Source organism: Lemur catta, chromosome 5, assembly GCF_020740605.2.
Source record: "Lemur catta isolate mLemCat1 chromosome 5, mLemCat1.pri, whole genome shotgun sequence".
Taxonomy (NCBI): domain Eukaryota; kingdom Metazoa; phylum Chordata; class Mammalia; order Primates; family Lemuridae; genus Lemur; species Lemur catta.
Window position 1 is genome coordinate 76,521,684 of NC_059132.1, and position 12,956 is coordinate 76,534,639.

Genomic DNA, 12,956 nt, shown 5'->3' on the forward strand with positions numbered 1-12,956 from the left:
TCATTCAAACACATTTGACTGTGTGCTGGGCACTACTGTCAATATTGGGATTCAGTATGAACAAGGACAAGTCACTGTTCTCATGGAGCTTTTTCTTCTTAGGGGACAGTTAATGGGGCCAAACTCCTAGGCAGAGCCCTGAACTATAGCTTTCCTTCCCTGGTTATCATTCTCGATGTGGAACGATTCAGCATCCACTCCATCCCTGCCCGAAGGAAGGGCTTCTGGCTCCGCAAGCAATTCTGGACCCTCCCCACTCAACATCCTGGTGCCTGCCACACGGGTACCACCATCCAGTCCCTTGTAGGAGTGACCACTATTCTGACTTCTGTCATTGTACATTTGTACTGTCTGGCCTTGGACTTTCATATAAATGTAATCACACATTTTGAGGGGCTTCATTTACTCAATATTGTATTGTTGAGTAGAGTTGCAGCTGCTTTTTTGTGTTCTTTTTTCCCCCCTGGGTAGTATTCCATTGCAAATATCCCACATTCTATTTATCCATTCTACTACTGATGAATATTTGGGTTATTTTCCATTTCTGGCTTTTATGAACAAATCTGTTATGAACTTTTGCATCTATGACATTTCATGGACAAATGCACTCATTTCTCTTTGATGTTTGCCTGGGAATAGAATTGCTGGGCATTCGTCAACTATTTACTGAGTACCTGCTTTGTACCAGGTCCTGTGCTGGGTGCTTGGTATTGAATGTGAGCAAAACAAACATGGTCCCTGCTCTCATTAATTTTACTAACCTGTCGGGGAGGCTGACATACAAATAGTCACATTAAATGATAGCAGGAATAAGTGCTCTGAAAAAAAGGAAGATGTCAGACACACTTTCAACTTTCCCAGTACTTAGAGCACAGCAGGTAACCTCTACGGAGAACCACAGCAGGCCTGAGCATTGACATACTCCCTGGAGATGTGTGATTAATACCCAGCTGCTCTGATGGCCCCTGGGGCAGGTGTGACAGCTGAGCTGGGAGGTGGGTGTTGTGTGAGGACTGGGTGAAGGGAAGTGAGAATTTCATCGTGAGCTGCAGAGACCCCCGTAGGCCCATTCCTCAGGTGTATTCCTGATCTCTGGCTCTGGGGGTGAGTGGGATAATTGAGAGCTTATGCCCTGCTCCCCAAAGACTGGTTTTAGCACAAATGCAGCCTGCATTTTAATATCATTCCTTCTGACTGGAAGCATTTGGAAATGGTCCTTGCCCCTGGGTTTATTATTTTATGAACATTTAGATATTGATTAATAAAATTCTGAACTCATTAACTAATGGGGAAATGCCAAACTTTTCTGTGTATCCAAGAAAGTAAATGTAATAAAAGCTATCCCAAAAGGTAAGTTAAATTATAGCCTTTACTTTTTCTCTCCTGATGGTCCCACCAGATGTTTTCAAATGCAGGACACAGGCCTTTTTTTCTGTTCTCTCCAGGGAAAGAAGAGAGAAGGCTTGGCTCCGATATACTAACTTTCAGGAGGAGTAAAAAAGCACGTTATGGCAGGACAAGGTCTGTTGGGATTTGCCGTGCTGCTGGTTCATTAATCTGGAGACAGGGTACTAGGGCCCCGTCCATTTCTAACCACTTTTTCTTAGGACCCCCGCCCCCTCTCCCAGATCACGGCCAGGAATTTTGCTCTGATTCTGAAAGCAAGAAACTGAGCTTGTCTAGCAGGCATTAGCCCTGTGAGGCTGCAGGCGGCCCTGCTGTTTGTCCTCAGTGGAGAGGGGCAGGGCCTCCCCGAGGGGGCAGGACTGTCCTTTGAGGGGTCCCCTTGCAGCAGCCGAGAGTCGCATGGTCGAGAGGTCAGGGAAGGGTGGGATCAGCACCTTCTCCCAAACAGCCTCCTCGGGGCTCGCAGTTGCTGTTCTAAACGGAGACCTTGATTTCTCCACCCTCCCTCAACCCTCATCCAAGTTTTCCGAGCCTGAAAGGAAATAAAACAGCTGAAACATGGAAGGACAGGATATGTCCAATCCTCAGGGCCCTGCGGTCACATCCTCCGCTTCTGCCGTGATGAGCCATGGAAATGTTTAGGGCCTGGCTGCAGCTCCCCGCCCGGGCGCCCGGGCAGCTTCCACACGGCGGCTTCCCTCCTCCCACCCCAGCCCTGACTCAACTGCTGGGCCAACTTGTCATTTGAAATGAAATGCAGAAGTCGGGGATTCTCTGCGGATTTACCCAGCCCTGAAAATCCCCCTAAGAAGCGCGTCTCGCATCCTCGCCAGGAGCTGGAGCCGGGCCTGGCGCAGCTCAGAGCGAAGGGGCAGCGGCCCAGGAGCACTGCTGTCCCCCTTCCCACGACCTGGGCCTCACCGGGGTGGTGGCGCCATCGCAGCCACAGGATGGAAACTGGGGCTCTGCGGGGAGCCACCCTGTCCCAGGGTAAGGTCACGCTGACTGGTGGTGTGGGAAGAGTCCTCACAGCGGAGGAGCCCATGGAACACACGATGTTCACCTTCCCCTTTGGGCAGCGTGTCCCATTCTGGCTGTCCGTCACCTGGGAAGCTTAAGCAATTCTAAAAGCACATCAAGAGCACCCTCTTTGGTTAGGGAGAACAATCTTCTGGTGGGTCCTGGAAGGATTGCAGACACATCATGCTCGCTGTTGCTATCCAAACCTCTGTTCTTACCCTCCCTCTGACAAGAGTGAGACTTCTCTCTTCTCTGCCAATCCAGATCTTACCCATCTTTGGAAGGCAGCTGAAGACCTGTATCTTTTCTCAGCTCTAAAGTACTCACCCATCTCCTAGTGTCTTTATATCAAGTTTCTTGAGAAAAAGATCTTATTTCCTTTTAAGTTAGTGCATAAAAAGTGGTTAGCCTATTTGAGGTATTCAGTGATGGGATCCTGCACAACATCTAGTCTTCCATAATAGATACTGGTAAATACATATTGAATAGAGGTAAACTTGATTTTGCTCTATTTTTTTTTTTCAGGGAAGATGGAAAGAGAAGCTCTGGTTATGGTTTTGCTTTCTAGCCTGGCAGATGAAAATGTTCAAGGTAGTTTTAGACAGTGGCAGAGCAAAGCCAACACAGGACAGGTGATGCCAACCATGGCCGTGGCTCATACTGCTCTCTAGGATGCCAGGCCATTGGTTCCTTCATCTGCCTTCCTCCTCTTCGGGCACCTTGGTCCCCAGATCAGGTTCATTTCTTCCCACCACTAGAATATCTAAGATGTGGAGGGGAAAAGATGGATAGAAAAGATGAATTCAAAGTTAATCATAAAAAAAAAATTTGTGCAAGAGGAATTTGATTTCATCACTAAAACCTATCATAAAACCTTCCCTTTTTTCACAAAGGAAAAAAGCCTTCAGCTGAATCAAGAAACTGCAGAAACAAAGGATGGAAGCAATGTCCATGGAGGGAGTCTTCTTGGTTTTGAACTACAAGTGGTTTTGTGGCACATTCTTAGTTCCTGGTCCTGAATGTCTACCTCTTAACCCTGTGGTCCCCAACCCCCAGTACTGGTCTGTGGCCCGTTAGGAACTGGACGGCACATTATCACCTGAGCTCTGCCCTGCCTCCCCGTCCGTGGAAAAATTGTTTTCCGTGAAACTGGTCTCTGGTGCCAAAAAGGTTGAGGACTGCTGTCTTAACCTCCCATATGGGAGGAGGCACTGGTGCCCTGAACCCATAACTTAATTCTCTTCCTCTCTTTTTCTTTGGGATTCTGAATGTCTACTGGTGTTAGGCTGCAATAATATCATTTGTCACTGTCTAACGTGCAGTGTTATGTTTGAGCCATTTGACTGAGCAGAATAAATTATTGTCCTGTTTTATTAATGGTATAAATTCAGAAGAGTAGGTTTATTGAAAGTGAGAGACAAGCTACATAGCAAGGGAAAAGACTGAATGAAAATGCCACTTGGAGAAATTGCTTGATTTTCTGCTGCTCTCCCACTCGGCCAACCATCCACTTTACAGGGATCTACCTGCAGGCAATTTTCAACATCCTAAGCAAGAAACCCTGTCATATTGTCAACTCTATTATAGACTTTCCTCTTCATTTCTGTAGTTCTTAGGGGCAGTGGACATAATGGCCCTTCTTCATTCATTATATGGAGGGTTGCAATCTCTTTTTGAAAGGTCCCACCTGCTCAGCCCTTCTGCCAAAAGTATTTTATATCCCCTCTTTACTCAGTGCATTCAATCCCATGCCTCAGAGAGGCTTCCGGTGGCTCTGCACAGGGAGGCTGAGGGTGTCACTTTCTGCTCCAAAGGCCAACCCTTTTCTTCCCAGTTGTGCACAATCCCCTCTGCTCCTACTCAGATTTCCCCCAAGCCACACTCTAGTCTCTTGCTGTTCCAGCCACTCTTTTCTCATTCCCACTTTCCAGAAATCTCCCATATCTTTAATGAAGCCCTTCCCAAGTGCTTGGGAGAAGAATGGGTCTCTCTTCTGGAAAGTAATGAGTGTGGCTCCTTTGCCACTCATCACGCCTTGCCCAAAAAGAATGGAAAAACTAATCCCAAAAAGCACTAATTATGTCAGTCACAGCCCTAAGCATTTTGTATAAGTTAACTGATTTAATCCTGTCAAATATCCTTTGAAGTGGTGTGATGGTTAATTTTAGGTGTCCACTTGGCTGAGCCATGGTGCCCAGAGAAGTGGTCAAACATATTACCGAATGTTTCTGTCAGGGTGTTTTTGGATGAGATTAACATTTAAATCAATAGACTGAATAAAGCAGATTGCCCTTTGGCCTAACCAAATCAGCTGAAGCCCTGACTGGAACACAAGACTGACCTCCTCCGTGCAAGAGGAAATTCTGCTGGCAGATGGCCCTTGGACTTGAACTGCAGCATTGCCTCTTCCCTGGTCTCCAGCCTGCCAGCCCACCCTGCAGATTTTGGACTTGCAAACCTCCATGATCATGTGAGCCAATTCCTCAAATTTCTTTTTATATATACACACATCCTATTGGGTCTGTTTCTCTGGAGAACCCTGACCAATACACGTGGGTATTTTTATTATTATCCCATTTTACAGATACGATAACTGGGCACAGAGAAGGTAGGTAGCTTATCCAAAGTCATTATCAGTACCAGTAAGTAGTGCAGTTGGGATTCCATCTGGTTCCTCACTCTGTGTTTACCACCATGACATTAAATACATCTTATTATGTTGTGTTCACACTTGTTTGTTCATTAGTCTGCCCTGTATATATTTTTTATTGGAGTATTTTATGTTTTCAGTTGTCAGTTTTGTGAAGACAGAATCTGTTCATCTGGTCAATGTCCCACGTGGAGGCCCAGCCTAGACTCTTGAAGGGAAGGCGTTTAGGAGAGTTGCTTATATGCATGAAGGGTGCTCACTGGAAAGGTAGTTACGTTTCGGTTTGTCACCTCCTGCCCACCTTCTTTTCAATCTGACCATCATCTCAAGACAACTAAGTAAAATCCCATAATTTCACCACTGGACCACACTTTAGACAGTATTTTAGCATTACACTTTGGGTTCCCAAGGCACATATTTTAGAACAAAAGATTTTCAACCTTTTAGAATAGTGGGATCTTTAAAGGTCTAAACATATGTGCTAGCTCTCAGTGCACTGTAAAATGCAGCACAAATATGGGTCAAAATCATCCTTTCATTTCTGAGGGAAACAGAACCACTGTAGGAAACAGAGCCATGCCTCGGTGTCGGAGGAGACCCACAGCTGAGGGGGGTCCCCAAGGCCTGAGAACAGCATCTGCCCCACCCCAGCTCTGCCCTGGAGCCCCATCTCCCAGGGCGGAAGTGTGGAAGCCGGTTTCCTACCCTAACATTCCCGCTTGCTTTCTTTCCTGCATTAGCTTAATGGAATTGTGTTTAAAGTAAGCCTCCAAAGAAGGCATTTCATTTCTAAAAATCAGTCTAAAAGTTTTGTGACTTCAACAGCTCTGTTGGCACTTTTGGTCTTGGACCAGTTTACATTTTCCACTGGCACCATGTGGTGATTTCGCAGGCATTTTATGTTATTTTCTGAGGTATGTTCTCAAGACCAGTGGGGTAGAGTGGACACCCGGTAGCAGCAGACACCTCTCTCTCTCTTTCTCAATCTCTCTCTCTCTCTCTGTCTCTCTGTCTCTCTGTCTCTCTGTCTGTCTGTCTGTCTGTCTCTCTCTCTCTCTCTCTCTCTCTCTCTCACACACACACACACACACACACACACACACACACACACACACACACACACGAGTCTCCTTTAAGCAGCTCACCACCGCACTATTTCCAGGCTTTCAGGCTATCAGGCACCAGAGTGTTTAAAGTTTTAATAGGCTTAGAGGTGACTCTAGAGTCCACCAACATCTGCATTCATCTGAAATTTATGGCTGCCTCTTATTTAGTTGGTTTAGTAAATTGCACCTAAGAGTATTCTCTGAGACTTGGCAGCCTGGTGTACAGTTTCACGATTCAGCTGTGTTTTTGCCAACTATTTGGCTTCTTTTTTTTTTTTCTTCTTTTGGATGACATTCTCAAATACTTAATTTGGAGCTTTGGTCTGGAACACACTTTATCAGACACCTTTTGTGTGCCAAGAGACCCCTTATATATTCTGTGAAGACTAACTTTCCACATGCTAACACACTTATTTCTAAATTGCTTTTAAAGCCGCCATACTTCCAAATAGCAAAAGGTAAAGCATGGTTGGGTTTGGACCACATCATTCTTGTGGCCTCCTGCCTCTCCCACACCCTCCACCCTTCTCCAGATTTTAGTGGAGGGGAAATTCCTCTGTAAGTGGAGAGGTGAGGGTGATGGTGCCCAACCAAACCATAAAATTAATGTCTGTTGCAAAACTAAAAGGGCTCACTTTCTTATGAGGTAGGTGAGGAAATGTTTTGGCCCTACTTCATTTGCTCAGTCTAACCATGCCCCAAAGATTAAATCAAGGCTATTAGCGGTATAATTTATTTCTCTATCAAATCTGTCATCATGTGTGTAGATTGGGGATATTATGTTTTCCCACTTTCAGGGGGAAGGTCCATATCTGGCACACACAGATTTAAGGCCATCTATGAAAAATCCCTGAGGTGATTTGTTGACAGTTTCACAGAATATGATTTTCTCGTTGAATCTGTGACTAACTTATTACCACTCCATTTTCCTTTCAGTAAGTGTTACGGAGGACTCAACTTTCCAGAATTGAGTTCCCAATTGTGTTGTTGCCTCCAAACAAGAGAAGGTGTAATTCATCTGAATTATGATTAATACAGTGTAATCACGTAATCTGCTAGGAAAATGTGATCTTAAGACAAAAAAATTGTAACAGAATTAAATTCTCCATTCATACCATTAATCTTCCTTTAAGGTCCAAGGAGAGATTAGAGGTTAAAATAAATCTTTTAACATTCTTTTTTATGAGGAGAATAATTTAACCACCCTAATCCTTTGTGATGGGGGAATAGGAATTTAGGTTTTAAGCCTGAGATGTAAACTTCCCTCCACATTTCCTTAAGGGTTTGTGTCTTCTCCATCTCATTACACTTGTGGGCTGATGGAGAAGTTTCTGAGGCCAGGTGTGCAGTCCACTCTGAAACTGACCCACGCCCTGTGTTGCTGCCTCCTGTTCTTACCTCCCGGTGCACAGATGCCTGACATAAATATATTTTGGGCACACTGTTGGCCAAGGGATGAGTGATGTGTATCTATGATCCTTGATGCTTTTTGAATCTGATTTCTTTTCTGCATCTATCCTGAATGGCAGGAGTAGAGCAATTGTCATAAGACTATGACAAAGGACGTTCAAAGATGCTTGAAGATGGAATAAATGGAATAGTGGCCTCCGATCCCTAAGGTCATGCAGAGGCTTCTGCCACCAAATGCTTATCAGGTGCAGGACACAAGTTCCCAGAGTCATGTCCCTGCCTGGTGTAGCACCTCCCCTCACACTCTTGAGTCTTCCAGGACAAGGAGATGCGACAGGGAGGCTGACCTTGGTGGTATTTTTTTGTGGCTATAGATAAACTAGTGAGTGAAAGTTTGATGAGGAACAAGATGCTTTCATTAGCTCAAAGTGTCTCCCCACAAGTTACTTATTAATTACACAGGGAAAAATAATTACCTGACAGTGGAGAAATCTGGTAGACACTACCTTTACCAAGTGGTCAAAGTCAACATCATTCTAAGCAGGGCAAACCAATAGTGTATGACTCCTGATACGATGCACTGAGAAGGGCATGGCATTGCCCCGGGACATTTCGGCCAAAAATACATAATCCGAGTCTAATCATGAGGAACAGCTGTCAACCCCAAATTGAAGAACATCTATTAAATAACTGGCTTGTAACCTTCCAAAGTGAAACGGTTAAAAAAAAAAAGACTGAGGGAATGTTCCCAATTAAAAGAGAATAAGAAGACATGATCACCAAATGCAATGTGACTTCCTGAATTGAATCCTGGACTAGAAAACAATTAGCCAAATAGGACATTTTGAGGACATTTGGCAAACACTGAAAATAGACTATGGAGTATATAATAGAATTGCAACAAAATTAAATATTCTTATTTTGAAAATTATGTTGTGGTTCTGTAAGGAAATATCCTTGTTTTTAAGAAATACACACTGAAGTATTAAGGGGTAAAGGCACATGATGTCTTCAAGTTGCTCTCAAGTGGTTGAAATATAATTTGCATGTATACACAAATGTATATATACATATATACACCTATATACATATATAGATGTATATACACACACATAAATATATATAGAGAAAATGATAATGCAAATAGGATAAAGAAACAACTAAAGAGTATATTGGATGTACCTTGTACTATTTTTATAACTTCTCTCTATGTTTGAAATCATTTCAAAAGAAAAAGTTACAAAAATATTTGTAAGATTAAACTTGATTAAACTTTTTTTAAAATTTCAGAATACTGTGGCGGTTACACATATTTTGGTTACATGAATTGCTTTTATACAGTTTGAGTCAAAGTTATAAGTGCACCCATCACCCGGATAGTGTGCATTGTACTCATTAGGTGTAAATTTACCTATCCCCTCATCTCCCCTCCCACCTGCTTGATTTCCATTGAGTTTTACTTCCATATGTGCACACGAGTGTTGATCAATTAGTTCCAATTTAATAGTGAGTATATGTGGTGTTTGTTTTTCCATTCTTGTGATACTTTACTTAGAAGAATAGTCTCCAGTTCCATCCAGGTTGTTACAAAAGGTACTAGTTCACCATTTTTCTTATGGCTGAGTAGTACTCCATTTTATATATATATAAATACCACATTTTATTAATTCACACATGTATTGATGGGCACATGGGTTGCTTCCACATCTTTGCAATTATGAACTATGCTGCAATAAACATTCAAATGCAAGTGTCTTTTTGATAAAGTCACTTTTTTTCCTTTGGGTAAATACCCAATAGTGGGATTGCTGGATCAAATGGCAGGTCTACTTTTAGTTCTTTGAGGAATCTCCATATTATTTTCCATAGAGGTTGTATTAGTTTGCAGTTCCATCAGCAGTGCATAAGTGTTCCTTTCTCTCCACATCCACACCAACAGCTGTTGTTTTGGGACTTTTCGATAAAAGCTATTCTCACTGGAGTTAAGCGATATCTCATTGTGGTTTTGATTTTCATTTCTCTGATGATTAGAGAGGTTGAGCATTTTTTTCATATGTTTATTGGCCATTAGTCTATCTTCTTTTGAAAAGCTTCTGTTCATGTTTTTTGTCCACTTTTCAATGGAGTTTGATTTTTTTTTCTTTCTGATTTGCTTGAGTTCTTTATAGATTCTAGTTATCAGCCCTTTATCAGATGTACAGCATGCAAATATTTTCTTCCATTCTGTAGGCTGTCTATTTGCTCTATTGTTTCCTTGGCTGTGCAGAAGCTTTTTAATTTAATCAAGTCCCAGTTAAAAATAGAAAATTTAGAGATTGAGTAACTGAAATGGAGGAAAAAATGAAAACTTGTATTAGTTTCCTAGGGCTGCCATAACAAAGTACCAAAAACTGGGTAACTTATAACAACAGAAATTTATACTCTCACAGTTCTGGAGGCTAGTAGTCCAAAGTCAAGTTGTGGGCAGGGCCATGTTCTCTCTGAAAGATCTAGGATCCTTTCTTGCCTCTTCTTGCTTCTAGTGGTTTTAGATAATCCTTAGTGTTCTTTGGCTTGTAGATGCATTACTCCAATGTCTGTTTCTCTCTTTACATGGCCTTCTTTCTTTTGTGTCTATGTGTCTGAATTTCCCTCTCCTTATAAGAACCCCAGTCCTTGGATTAAGGCCCATCCCAATCTAGTATGTCCTCATCTTAACAAGGTTACATCTGCAAAGACCCTATTTCCAAATGAGGTCACATTCACAAGTACCAGGGTTTAGGTTTTCCACATGACTTTTTTTTTTTTTTTTTTTGATACAGGGTCTCACTCTGTCACCCTGGGTGGAGTGCAGTGGAGTCACCATAGCTCACTGTAGCCTTGAACTCCTTGGCTCAAGCAATCCTCCTGCCTCAGCCTCCTGAGTAGCTGAAACTATAAGCATGTGTCACCATGTCCAGCTAATTTTTTCTATTTTTAGTAGATAGGGGGTCTCACTCTTGCTCAGGATGGTCTCAAACTCCTAAATTTAAGTAACCCTCCCACCTCGGCCTCCCAGAGTGCTAGGATTACAGGCATGAGCCACCGCACCCGACCTCAATATAATTTTTGAGGGTACATTGTTTGACCCACAACACAATCAAATATTTTAACAGAGAAAAAATATGACCCAAGTTGTATGTAGAGGAAATAGAATCTAAATCCCAGAGAGCAATGGCTGCCATTGCTAAGCTCTCCATTCATATTTTGGTGCCTATAGTTCAGTCCTTTTTTTGCTGGCTCTGAATTGCAGGTGAGATACAGGCAGAGGTTCTATTGACCTGAAATTAGAAGCAAAAACCAAGTCTGTACTGGCTCAATTATCATCGTTAGTTACATACCTGGTTTTCCAAAATATAAGACATACCTTTAGGCAGCAAAACACGCAGCCTTCAGTCTAGTTATGACACACAGCAGCACCGTGTCTCTGCCATTAGGTCTAGAAAGAGCCAAGAAGACACACTAATGTAACTGATCTGATCATCTAACTTGATTATTATGTCATATTCCAAAATTGATAGGAAAAAGAAAATCTACTTGGGTTCTCCACTCTCTAAAATGGTTCCCTACTGTTATTGTATTAATATTATAGTTGCTGGGCCCTCTTAAATTTATACTGAAAAGATATATCCTTTGGCTATGTATGTGTGATATAAAAAAATGATATATTTTCAAGCTCATTATGAAACTCAGGACTGAATCGTCGAATTGCTGATGCCACCCTCTTTGCAATAATTGAATTAAATATGCTATTCAATTAGGTGTTTGGCATTTCATTTAGGGATAGTCCAAAGGCCTCATTTGTTTCTATTCACAACATATTAGTCTCTTCTTATAGTTGGGAAATGTCCCCAAAGCAGTTGACCTTCAATAGATGCATCGGGGCATAAAGATCTAGTGCCACCCATAAAGAGTTCTGGGTCAAACTATTTATTCAGAGGAAATATTTCAGACGTGCTACTGACATGAAGCTGACAAGTACAGTGCCAGTATTTTACTTCAGAGTCTTGTTCAACATATTGAACACATTCAAACCCAAATGTCAAGAAAACAAAGTTTTACTCTGACTCGAGGGCCAAGGCTTATATTTTAATTCAGTTACTGTCGAATGTTGGTAAATAACTCCGTTTCCATCTCCGTTCACCAAAGGGACACTTTCATGCCTGTAACGATCGGCTTGGATCTGCCAGGAAAACTCCCCTAACTGCTGCGCTGGGCAGCACATGGTAAGCTCATTTATCTTTTGGAAGTCCAACAATCCCTGTTGTTATTAGAGGAGCTAGCTGTAATAATTTGTAGACTGTAGGACATGTCCAAAACATTGGAATTCCGGGCTGGTTTAGATTAGGGGCTTCCTTTCATTGTATTCTTAGAGAGCCTGTTGGAGAACACCTAATTTTTCTCTGTTGCTCACGTCAGCACAAGTAGAAAACCTGTCAGAGATTAAGCCAGTCAGTCTCACCTTGAAGAAGAGTTGTTCTGGAATGTTTAATTTCCAGGGTGTGAAAGAGGAAGTGGATTAGTATGTTCTCAAGCAGACTCAGTGTAGGACTCTGTAACCTGGGAGAGTCTCCAGGGGGGACTGTGTCCTAAGAAGCAGAGAGAGAGAGGGAGAGAGAGAGAGAGAGAGAGAGAGCACACACACGCTGGGAGACACTGGGAGGCCGGGCGGGGGGGAATGGGAAAAACCCCACACCACAAGGAAGCCAACTGGTTGTGGCCTGATGTATCCTGCATCTTATTTTCTTTGATTTTTCCAGAAAAAAAGCTGGCAATGAGACTAGAATTACAAACAATGTAGCATGGCCTTGCCAAGATATAAATACAGAGGAAACATTCAAAAGGACAGTATCAAATTATCTGCAAAGATGAAGAAAGTAATGACTTACATTCTCCATCCTCTGGCTGGGTGACTCACTAAAGTGGAAAATGAGGCAGCTGGAGATTAAAGCTACCCCCAAAAGAGAGAAAACGATGGACTCTGAGGAGCCAATCCAAGTAGACAAGTTAACATGCCATCAGCACATTTGGAGCAGGAGGTGGCAGCTCAGTGTTTTGTGTCTCCTTGTGTTTTCCAGACTCTTCAATAAAGGAAGTTCAACCCTGGCTCACCATAGTTCATCTGGTTCGTGAATATTTTAAGAAGCACCCATTGTGGGAAGGGTGTCACGTAGGAGATGCAGATGGCAATTGTTGTGCTTCCATGCTTGGGTAGAACACTGGGTAGAACACGGGGCCACCTTACTTGAAAAGGCCTCTCTCTGCACACTCTGTTTTTTTTTTTTTTTTTGTAATGGTCTTATTGAGATATAATTCACACATCATGCAATCCACTCATTTGTATT

At 42.6% G+C, this 12,956-nt stretch overlaps 1 long non-coding RNA gene across 1 annotated transcript; it reads left to right on the forward strand.

Annotated features, from left to right (window-relative positions):
• The first annotated feature begins 4,171 nt into the window (after nt 1–4,171).
• On the forward strand, nt 4,172–12,654 carry LOC123637688. The gene is made up of 4 exons (XR_006735027.1): nt 4,172–4,897; nt 5,218–5,344; nt 11,761–11,837; nt 12,372–12,654. It is a non-coding gene; the product is annotated as an uncharacterized LOC123637688 (long non-coding RNA).
• Nucleotides 12,655–12,956: the final 302 nt, after the last annotated feature.